Source organism: Ambystoma mexicanum, chromosome 4q (assembly GCF_040938575.1).
Source record: "Ambystoma mexicanum isolate Mex_15411 chromosome 4q, UKY_AmexF1_1, whole genome shotgun sequence".
NCBI classification, from domain to species: Eukaryota; Metazoa; Chordata; class Amphibia; order Caudata; family Ambystomatidae; genus Ambystoma; species Ambystoma mexicanum.
This window is the reverse complement of record NC_090928.1, coordinates 104,626,998-104,637,279: the sequence shown is the minus strand read 5'-3', so window position 1 is coordinate 104,637,279 and position 10,282 is coordinate 104,626,998. Positions and strand designations below refer to the sequence as shown.

The 10,282-nt window shown below is 45.9% G+C and overlaps 1 long non-coding RNA gene across 1 annotated transcript in view; it reads right to left on the bottom strand.

The window, feature by feature from the left end:
• Positions 1-1,462: 1,462 nt before the first annotated feature.
• LOC138467499 (uncharacterized) overlaps positions 1,463-10,282 on the bottom strand; it is a 153,808-nt gene continuing 144,988 nt past the window's right edge. Inside the window, exon 3 of the long non-coding RNA XR_011268102.1 lies at positions 1,463-2,067. This is a non-coding gene — a long non-coding RNA (uncharacterized lncRNA). The remainder of the gene's footprint in view (positions 2,068-10,282) is intronic.

The window sequence follows — 10,282 nt, the reverse complement described above, 5'->3', positions numbered from 1 at the left end:
ACTGTTGCCACCTTATGAGAATGAACCCTTCCTCATATCTTTTGGTATTTATAGTGAGCAACACTCACTGCTGCTCGCTCAGCAACCGCCTAATATGTATCTGCCTTATGATATCATTTCATTTGGAGCTGCTGCATTAATGCACTTTGCTTTTTCGCAGCTAATTCTTTTTTCAATTTTTCAACATTTGCTTGTAATTCTATATTCCGTTGATGCATCTTGCGAAAGGCATATAATAAAATCCAACCCCTTCTTCCTAGAGCCGAGCATTTGTTACCCTTCTCCATAGATACTTGTTGCAAACATTTCGCCACATCGGCTGGGCTCACTTCTCCTATATTTATATCCTAGGTCTCACTTAATCCTGCACCACACACCCAAGTTTGTGTGATTTTATCATATGGGCTCTTAGTTCACCCTGGGATAGTTACCTCAGGACAGTCTACGCCAGCGGGACCACCTTTTTTCCTAAATAGGGAACTCATATCAAATGGATGTTACAACTCCCTCTCATTAATAATTTCAACACACACACACTTCTATATTTTGTTTTTTCCTCATTATTTTCTTTTTTGTTCCCTCTTACCACTCCAAAAGGAGGAAAGACAAAAGGGAAAAATTCTCTCTTTTTTTTCTCTTGCCGTTCAGAGTCCAAAACGTTACCTACAAGAAAAAAATTATTTAGCAGGATCCTTTGGCATCAATATCAGCACAAAGACCCTGCTCACAGTGCCAAAATGTTTTGTTTTTGCTTGGACATGTGAGGAGAACACTTACACTTACGTTTCCCTGGCCCTGGGCAAAACAAGTTATTGAACTTAGACAGGCAAGAACTCACACGTAGACATTGTTACTGTAAAAATGAAAATGGCTCGTTATAGGCCAGTTATTCACACAATATATGTATAAACTTAGCATAAATAAACAAACATACACTTAGATATAAATTGTACTTAGATATAAATTGATTCACCGTTAGCAAGGAAGACACCTTCATCTTGGCCACTGCAATACTGCTTAGGCCCAGAGCAGGTAGGCAAAGAGATCACTCGTGCCAACGGGGTCTGAGGCAGAGCATCTGCCCTCTCAGTGACGCTGCATCATCCAGGGCGCCTAATTCTAGCTAACTTTGCCACAGAATGCCCTCTTCTTTATGGGGGCATGACCCCACCCTTCTCAGTTGTGTCTACCCTCAGCCAAACAGCAGATCACAAATGGAAGGGGCAGAAAGTGGAAAAAACAAGTCAGGAGTGGAAAAACCCTCTCCTCGCATTCATTCCCAGAACCGCTTATCATGCACCTGCAGGACGCTGCGACTCCCTCACTGCATTTGTCCTTCAGTGGACAATACCATCATTATTCTCCACAGCAAGTCTACTCGGCAAAAATATTTATGTAGTTACGTGACCTTGCTCTGCTTTCGCTACTGAAATGCTCATTGATTCTGCGAGGACTGCGGAGATGCAGGCTTTTATTACAGTGATGGGAGATGAGTGTCCAAAAAATGGCTGCGCACCAACGGCATGTTGTTCTAGCTCGCATTTCGCACAAGGATTACAGTAGTCTACAGTGAAACATGTTTAAACTGCTGTACATTGTGTGGCAATGGAAAATTGTGTAATAAAATATAGATACAAATATTCCCAAAAAACTCCAAACCTTTCATCATGTTGCTTTTTGACACACTATTACAATAGATGGTCTGATCATTTAAACGACATAAGAACATACATACATATTTCAATGTGCACTACTAGTCATTGTGTGCTGACATTCAGTTGGAAATGCACTGGGAAGTAATTTGCAAAGGTGTCTGAGGCGATGCTTTTTAGTTGATGGTTCGTAAATATCTTCTGAGAAGGGCATGCTGCAGACGCAGAATCAATTGCCCCTCACGTTCACCAAGACATCTTCTGCTCTGGTTTCAATCTCACACACTGGAAATCCACAGTTCAACCACCATGTTCTTATTAGAGAACATGTATCACTGTACCTGGAGTTTTAACATGGCTGATATTAGGGCAACAATAATGACATATGAAGTCATTGTTTTATTTTCCGGAAGATCTGTTAAAAATAATGAAGATTACAATTAATAAGTGAATAAATCAACCATCACATAGCTTGGATAGTAAACTTTTCTTAGACTTTAGAAAATGCCCTGTAACCAGGTCTAACCATCACAGCGATCAAATGAGTCAAAAATCATTTGTCTACCACAAGAAGAAACATATTAGTGGTACATTGAGCAACTTTTTAGCCACCTAAAAAACAACTTGCATTTAAAAGAACAAGTTACTTACCAACTGTAAAGTTCTTTCAATTGGATGTTCCTCCCACATATTCCTCATCTTAGATAGTCATATCTTCCAGCTTGCTGCTTCAGAAATGTATCACTAGAGGGCGCTGTGCTTTGAGGCAGAGGCGTCTAATGTCCCTCGAGGGCATTCGTCAACCATCGACATCATCCGTAGTATAAAGGGCTTGTGCCGCAACCGTTCGCCTCAGTTCTGTTTTTACGATGTATTATTAACGCATCATCTGACCAGGCTTTATTGCCCTTTGGCTCTGAAAGAGTTTCAAGTGCAACTGGTGTAAGCTATACCGCGGGGTAGGCTGGGACGGTCAATGAGGAATACGTGGGAGGAACATCCAATCGAAAGAACATTACAGTTTGTAAGTAACTTGTTCTTTGAATGGATTGTGTCCTCCCACGTATTCCTCATCTTAGATAGGCGCCCAAAGCAGTATGAATTTGGAGGAGGAGGGAGTATTAGATAGAAAATGTTAGTCACGCACATGGTGTTGAGTTCATGCAATAATATTTCACGAAGGTATGCATGGATGACCAAGTGGCTGCTGCACAAATGTCCTGCACTGGGACACCCCTCTGAAGAGCCGTTGAAGTTGCCATGCCACTAGTTGAACGAGCCCTTAGACCATCTGGGGGCTCTTTTCCAGCCAATTTATAACATTCAAAGATAGCTAAGATTATCCATCTGGATAGCGTTTGTTTTGATACCGCTACGCCCACTTTGTGCCCAGTATATCCGACAAAAAGTTGGTCAGATTGTCGGAATTTAGCAAATCTGGAGATATAGAAACTGAGAGCCCTTTTTGGGTCCAGTCTGTAAAATCTTTCTTCCTCTTTACTTGCATGCGGAGGAGGGTAGAAACCAGGTAAAGACATTTTATGTGACAGGTGGAAGTCAGAGACTATTTTCGGTATGAAAGAGGCGTTTAATCTAAGGATAAACTTGTCCTTATGGTAAATGGTGTGAGGAGGTTTACAAAAGAGCGGCCTGCAACTCACTCACCCGGCGGGCTGATGTAATTGCCACTAGCAGAATTGTTTTCAAAGTAAGAAGCCTTAACGGGCAAGAATGTAGTGGTTCAAAAGGTATACATGTAAGAAAATGTAAGACTAAGTTTAGATCCCAGACGGGTACCGGAAAAGGTGTTGGAGGGTACACATTTGTCAGCCCTTTCAGGAATTGGATAACCAAGCACATTTTAAAATAGGAAACCTCTTCTGGAGGTGCGCTTAAAAATAGATAGCACCGCTAAGTACCCCTTTATAGTACCAACTTGGAGCCCCAAATTGGTCAAATCTAACAGGAGTGTTACAAAGGAATGGATCCACATTCTTGTCTCTGCACCAGTTACTGAACTTGTTCCAACAACACCGGTAAAAGGACTTTGTTGCTGGCCTTCTGGCAAAAAGCAAAATCTCCATTATGTCATCGAGGAGGTGCCAATCCTTATATCTCAGCCTCTCAGAAGCCAAGCATGAAGGCTGAGCATGTTGACCTCTCGATGGAGAACCTGACCTTCCTCTATCGAGAGGAGATCCTCTCTCTGTGGAAGACGTATTGGAGGGCAGATGGACATGTCTAGAAGGTCCGGGTACCACGTCCTCCTGGCCCAATCTGGGGCAATTAGGATCACGGTCTTCCTGACCTTTCTCAACCTCCTGATTACTCGAGGAAGCACAGGGACTGAAGGAAATGCATTATAGCAGCGGAAACTCCCAGTCCATAACGAACGCGTCTCCTAGAGCTCCTCTTGGGGGAAATTGCCTTGAGCAGTACTGAACGCACTTTTAGTTGATCCACTAGAGGGGTTCCCCAAAGAGCGAAGATCTCCAGAAGGACTTCCTGAGCTAGTTCTCACTCGTGCTACACTGTGCTCTGCCTGCTCATAGCTTTTGCTGCCTTGTTCTGCTCTCTAGCTAGGTGAACTGCCGACAGAGAGATACCTTCTTGTATTGCCCAGAAGTAGAGCTGCATTGCTTCCCTGCACAGTGCACAGTCCCTACGCCTCCTCTCTTGTTGAGGTAGTACATGGCCACTGTGTTGTCTGTCATTATCAGGACATTCTTTCCTTGTACAGAGGACAGAAAGGCTTTCAGAGCTACTCTGATTGCCCTCAGCTCCAAAAGGTTGATGTGCAGTTTGGACTCCGATGGAGACCAACGACCGCTGATAGTCAGATCGTTGGTGTGGGCCCCCGCCCCATGAGTGAGGCGTCCATCACTACTATTATCTCCAGCCATGGTTGCCAAAAAGATTCTCCTTTTAGGATATTGTCCTTGCAAGCCCACCATAGTAGATCTTGAGCCACTCTGACTGGAACTTGCAAAAAAAAAATCTGACATAGTCCCTGAAAATTAACACGATTGAGTTTGAGGGCCCATTGAAGGGATCTCATCCTCAATCTGGCCTCTGGCACCAGAAAAATGTAGAATGCCATAAGACCAAGCAACCAGAGGAAATCGAAGGTCGGTAGACGCTGGGCGTTCTGGAACTTTGTTACCATCTGCAGAATGTGGTGAGGTCTATCCTCGTAACCAGCACTGCTCTGATGAATTGGAGCTTCTTGATTGGTACCATTTGTGACTTTTTAAAATTGGAGGGAAAAGCCCAGTTTGTGATAGAAGTGGCAACTCATGGTCAAATGTTCTTGGGCTCGTTCGGGTGAACCCGCCCTAATCGACCAGTCGTCCAGGTAAGGGTAAAGGTGAATCCCCCTCTCCTGAGACTCGCTGCCACCACTACCACCAGCTTGGTGAAAACCCTTGGGTGGAGGTGAACCCGAATGGCAGAACTCAAAACTGATGGTGAGAATTGCCAATCGCGAACCTCAGGTACTTCCTTTGCTTGAGATGGATCGGCACATGAAAGTAAGCATCCTGAAGGTCCAATGATACCAACCGGTCTTGGAGTTGGAGAGCCTGAAGGATCTTTGAAAGGGTTACCATTTTGAACTTGTCCTTCCTGAGGAACCTGTTCAATTTTCTTAAGTCCAAAATGGGTCTCAATCCTCCGTCCTTCTTTGGGATGAGAAAGTAAGGGGAGTACCAACCCTTGTTCCTCTCCGCTAAAGGTACAGGTTCTATTGCCCCTTTCTCTAGCGGGGTTAAAATCTCCTGCACAAGGAGCTGGTCTGGAATTTTGGCAGAGCTGGCTCCTGGTGGATGGTCCCGAGGCCTTTGTTGAAAAGGAAGGCAGTAACCATGGGCCACTGTTTCCATTGCCCAAGCATCCGAAGTAATGCCCCGCCATTCGTTCAGACACTGAGTGATCTTGCCTCCCACCCGAGTCTTGTGGGTTAAGGCCTCAGAGTGGCTTTGCAGCGGCTGCAGCAGTGGCTGAAGGGACAGTTGTCGCTGCTGGGGCTGATCCAGCACCTTTTCCTCTTCCAACACGAGGAATTCTTTATTGACCTTCCTGTCTGGCCTGTCCCTCCCCAATTGAGGAATAAAAGCGAAAAGGACGACTCCTCCAGTAAGAGTGTTGCTGGTGCAAAACCCGATTTTCTCAGCCATGCAAATCTGCGCAGGACTGTGCTAGATGCCATGGACCTGCTTATGCTATCAGCAGTGTCCAGCTCTGATTGGAGAAATTCCCCCATAGCCTCCTGTCCATTTCTGACAATTGCGAGAAAACCTTCCTGTTCCTCACCCTCAGGTATGTGTTTAGCTGCTGCCGTCATACTATCCCATAGGTTGTATGTGAACCTTGCAAGAGGACAAGTCACATTTGTGGATTTTAAGACCATACTGCCCGAAGAAAAAGCTTTCAGGGCCCATGCATCAATCCTTTTATCGTCCCTATCCGGGGGGAATCGAAGGGTAGGCTGATTGTCTCGTAGTTGTGGCCGCCTGCACCACTAAACTTTCTGGCGAGGGATGTTTTGATAGATATTCAGGGTCAGTTGAGGAAGGCCTGTATTTCCCCACAAGCTTCTTATTTATGGCAGGGCCAGAATCTAGGGTCTCCCATGTGGCCATAACCCTTTTTTGCAATGCCCCATGAAAAGGGAGGACAGGGTCCTTTTTAGGACCTTCATTAAGGATGTCTGTCATGTCATCTTGGTCAAAATATAGGGAATTTGCATTCCATCCCGTGAATTCAATTACTCTATTCATCAAGTTTCTGTACCCTGCATCTGCATGGTTTGCAGGGTCGGGCCTATCAAAATCTACCTCAGCGGAGGTATCCAGGCCACTGGCCGTCTGAAGGCATTTATAGAAATCTGCCATTTTCGAATTAGGGTCTACTAATTCTTCTGGGACCTCCCTAGTCCCAAATTTTACTCCAGCCGGAGTAACATCCTCCTCAGAGGATTGTTCATCAACAATTGAAGACATTGATCTGAATAAATCCTGTCTAGGCTGTGGGTGGAACACTTTTTCAACCGGCATCGCTCTTGGCTTCGACAATGGTGTCGATTTTGGCACCGGAATTAGCGATGGCCTCGATAATGGCGTTGAAGGCGTCGAGGTCATCAACGCTGGCTTCTATAACATCAATGGAGGCGTCAATGTCATCTTTGAGGTTGGCTTCGAGGGATGTGTCAAAGTTGCCTTCGACATGGATATCGATGTCGGGTAGATTCTCAACGCCATCTTGCCCAACGTTACCTCCGATTTATGCACCGTTAGGTCTGATTTTTTACTAGATGTCGGGGAAATATCCTCTGATGACACCTTCGGTGATTTATCGTAGGATCTCACGCGTCTGGTCTTTGACCTCCCTCTGTCACTTTTGGAGTGAGTAGGGACATGGTCTCCACACAGTTTTTTCAAGGGGGTCTGGACCACATTCTTGAAAATCTTTAACATGGAGGTTCGGAAAGCCTCCCATTTTTCAGGGGAATCATGTTTGGAAGGACAGGAGATGACTCTTGTGTCTGCCGATGAGGAGGAGGAAGAGGGAGATGGGTGTTGCATCTTCTTATAATTTTTTGACGAAGAAGATTTCCTTGAGCGACTTCTCGATCTCGATTTCCTCGACCTATGTCGAGATTTCCCATCCGATTCGCTCGATCCCTGAAGTTTTCTCAAAGAAGACTTTGAGGATTCCTCCCCCACCGCTAGTTTACCTCTACGTTCATTCAGAGCCTTGTTGGTCATCGCCTGACAATTTCGATGGGTGTCAGTGATCGACATTTTCTACCCGCACTTCTGACCTTTTTTTAAGCCAGTTTTAGGCGTGGAAGGATTTGACGATGAAGAGATAAATCGAATGAGGAACTGAGGCACCGTTCTCGTGACACGAAGCAAGCTATTGGAAAAATGGAACTGAGGCTAATGGGTGTGGCTCGAGCCCATTATACTACGGATGACGTTGATGGTCGACGGCTGCCCTGGAGGGACATTCTCAAGCACAGCGCCCTCAAGTGAAACATTTCCGAAGCAGCAAGCTGGAAGATACAAATATCTAAGATGAGGAATACGTGGAAGGACACAATCGATTCGAAATATGGATTACGAAACATTACATTTACAAACAATACACTGTCATGTGATGTGCGAATTCCAGAGATAAAAATACATAGAAAGGGTCATAATGGTGGCGCGGCATGGCTACAGGGCCATGCGAGAGGACGTGATTCTGTGTGCTCCTATTGATCCTGAACGATCCCGATGGAAATATAAGGCTACAGAACTTGATGATGCATAATAACTATCAAGCACGTGCATGAAGTAGCAAAGAACTGAAGTTTGCCAGCTGGGTGCTGCCGCTGTACAGGACGTGGAAGGCAAGACAAAGAAGTTCCGGAGTGGTTGACTACAAATAAAACAAGATGGCAGGTGCACCAGAACAAAGAACTTTGTAAAAAGACAGCCGCAACATATAGACACGAAGAGCGGAGTAACCATGACGGCTGGCTGTGAAGATGTGATCAGATGGGTCGTTGGTGAAGGAGCTGTATCATGGAACACAGCTGGTGGGTGCAAGGTCCCCCTGCATAGGCTGAGGCACGGCCGGTGATACTGGAGCTCAGTGACTGAAGTAAGCTCCTTCTGGGGAAGTGGCACGGCTGATACCTGAAGTGCCCGCAAACAAAGGAAAATGTGCCCCATGTGAATAATGTAGGACGGCGAGGAAGCAATTACACATAAACCCAGGTGCCTCATCCGGTTATCGAAGTAAACCGACCAATGTCGAACAACACGCTAATGGAGGCAGATGTGGCGCACCTTGCAGATGTCAGCTACAATGTTGCAGCAGAAAGAAAGAGAGGAGCTCGGAAGAGAATTGAGCGCGGATGAGAAGTGAATGACCGAGAGCGGCTGCAAGTCGGGAGCTCACATGGAAAGGCCAAATGAGAATAAGGGTTACATTGTGACACCCCATTTCGCTTTCCAGGCAAGAGCAGACCTAGGTGCTCTCCGATTTAAGAGTGAAATTGATAAAACGAAAAGCAGAGCTCTCACTACGCAATCCATACGGGAGGCGCAAGGGAGCACCACACCGGGTCGGAGAAGACCATGATCAGCAGACGGGCACCAAGCAATCTTCACTTCCGCTTGATCGCGGATATCCGTTGGAACACTGAATACACGTAGGATGGTGGCAGGTTTCTAGCATGGCCTGTTCCCAGAAATAGTGAACGGAATAAACAGAAACACAAGTGGCAACCTCATAGAACTAACTATGGCCATTGCCAGAAGTAAGTTAGGGGGCGAAAGAACTGCAAGGCATAGCAGACTATGGGCTTCCCAGAGGGGGGGGGCTGAACAGCACTCCATAGGCGGGAGCACGGTACTGAGCAGGCAATGCATGGATGCTCACAAGGTGGAAGAACAGATAATTTGGAGGTACCACAGCCGGCTCATAAACAAGATAAAAGCCAAGAGCTGCTACAAGCCGCAGTGGTGGAAGCAACAACAGATACAGCTTAACATACGTCTGAAGTGCTGTATCCCTGTGGTCGTGCAGTAAAGTGGGTTCTGGCCATACCCATAAAGATTCAAAAACCCAGTAGCAGACAAACGGCAAGGTGAGCGCGTGCAATTGTCATTGGGGATTACAGGCAGAAAATAGAGTGCAGGGGCCATAGGGTGGACATACGGGTACCTGAGGAGACATACTCAAAACTTCTGGAGCGCAACCAATAGGGGGCACTGCACAGAGAGGGAAGCACTATATTGAATATTTAGAGTGGAAACAGACAGTGCCACTGAGCCAGTAGAGAGCCCTAGCTGAGTGAGCAAAGGGACGTATAAGGATGGAATGTGAGACAGGAGCGCAGATGCTAAACACCAGCAGAAACCCAGTGTAGCACATTGGAGAACCATGTCATGCCTGGATAAAGTAAGGAAGTTAAGATGGAAAGGCGGCATCCAGTGAGGCGGTGGTGTGAGTTAGAGGAAAGATCTTTAACTACTAGATGGACACGGGTGGGCTACGGGGAGTTAGCAGTGGGTTCCTGTGCCAAGCAACGGCCACTCTAAGACTTAAACGAAGTAACAACTACGAGGTGCAACAGAAGAAAGTCAATTTAAGAAAAAACAGATCACTACAGACAAGGAAAGGTGCTACGTTAGAACTGGAAGTAGAAAAGCGCAGTAGTGCAGACTGGTGCAACAATGGCATCCAAGCCAAATAAGAGTAAGGGAAAGCAGTCGTCGATCGATACGTTTGCCAAACCTGCCCAAGCAGCAGACAAAACAATGTCAACAGCCCAAGTAACCCAAGGTGCAGAGTCTTCTGGGAGAGGAGACCATCAGATCCTGGAAGCAATAGCAGCTTTAAAGTCCGCACTGCAATTCAAAATGGACGTAATAAGTATCGATGTGAATTTGTTGAGACAAGACGTCATGACTTATTTGCCTGTGATCAAAGTAGATTTCTGCCCTCCACCTCACTTGAGGCTGTGGTGAGTGGACATGGAATCAGAAGTCATATTTTATGATATTAGGTATCCCAGAAGTTGATCTAGCGCCTGGGACAACCGTCCTGAGTGTTCGTGATCATTAGCTTAAATTAAC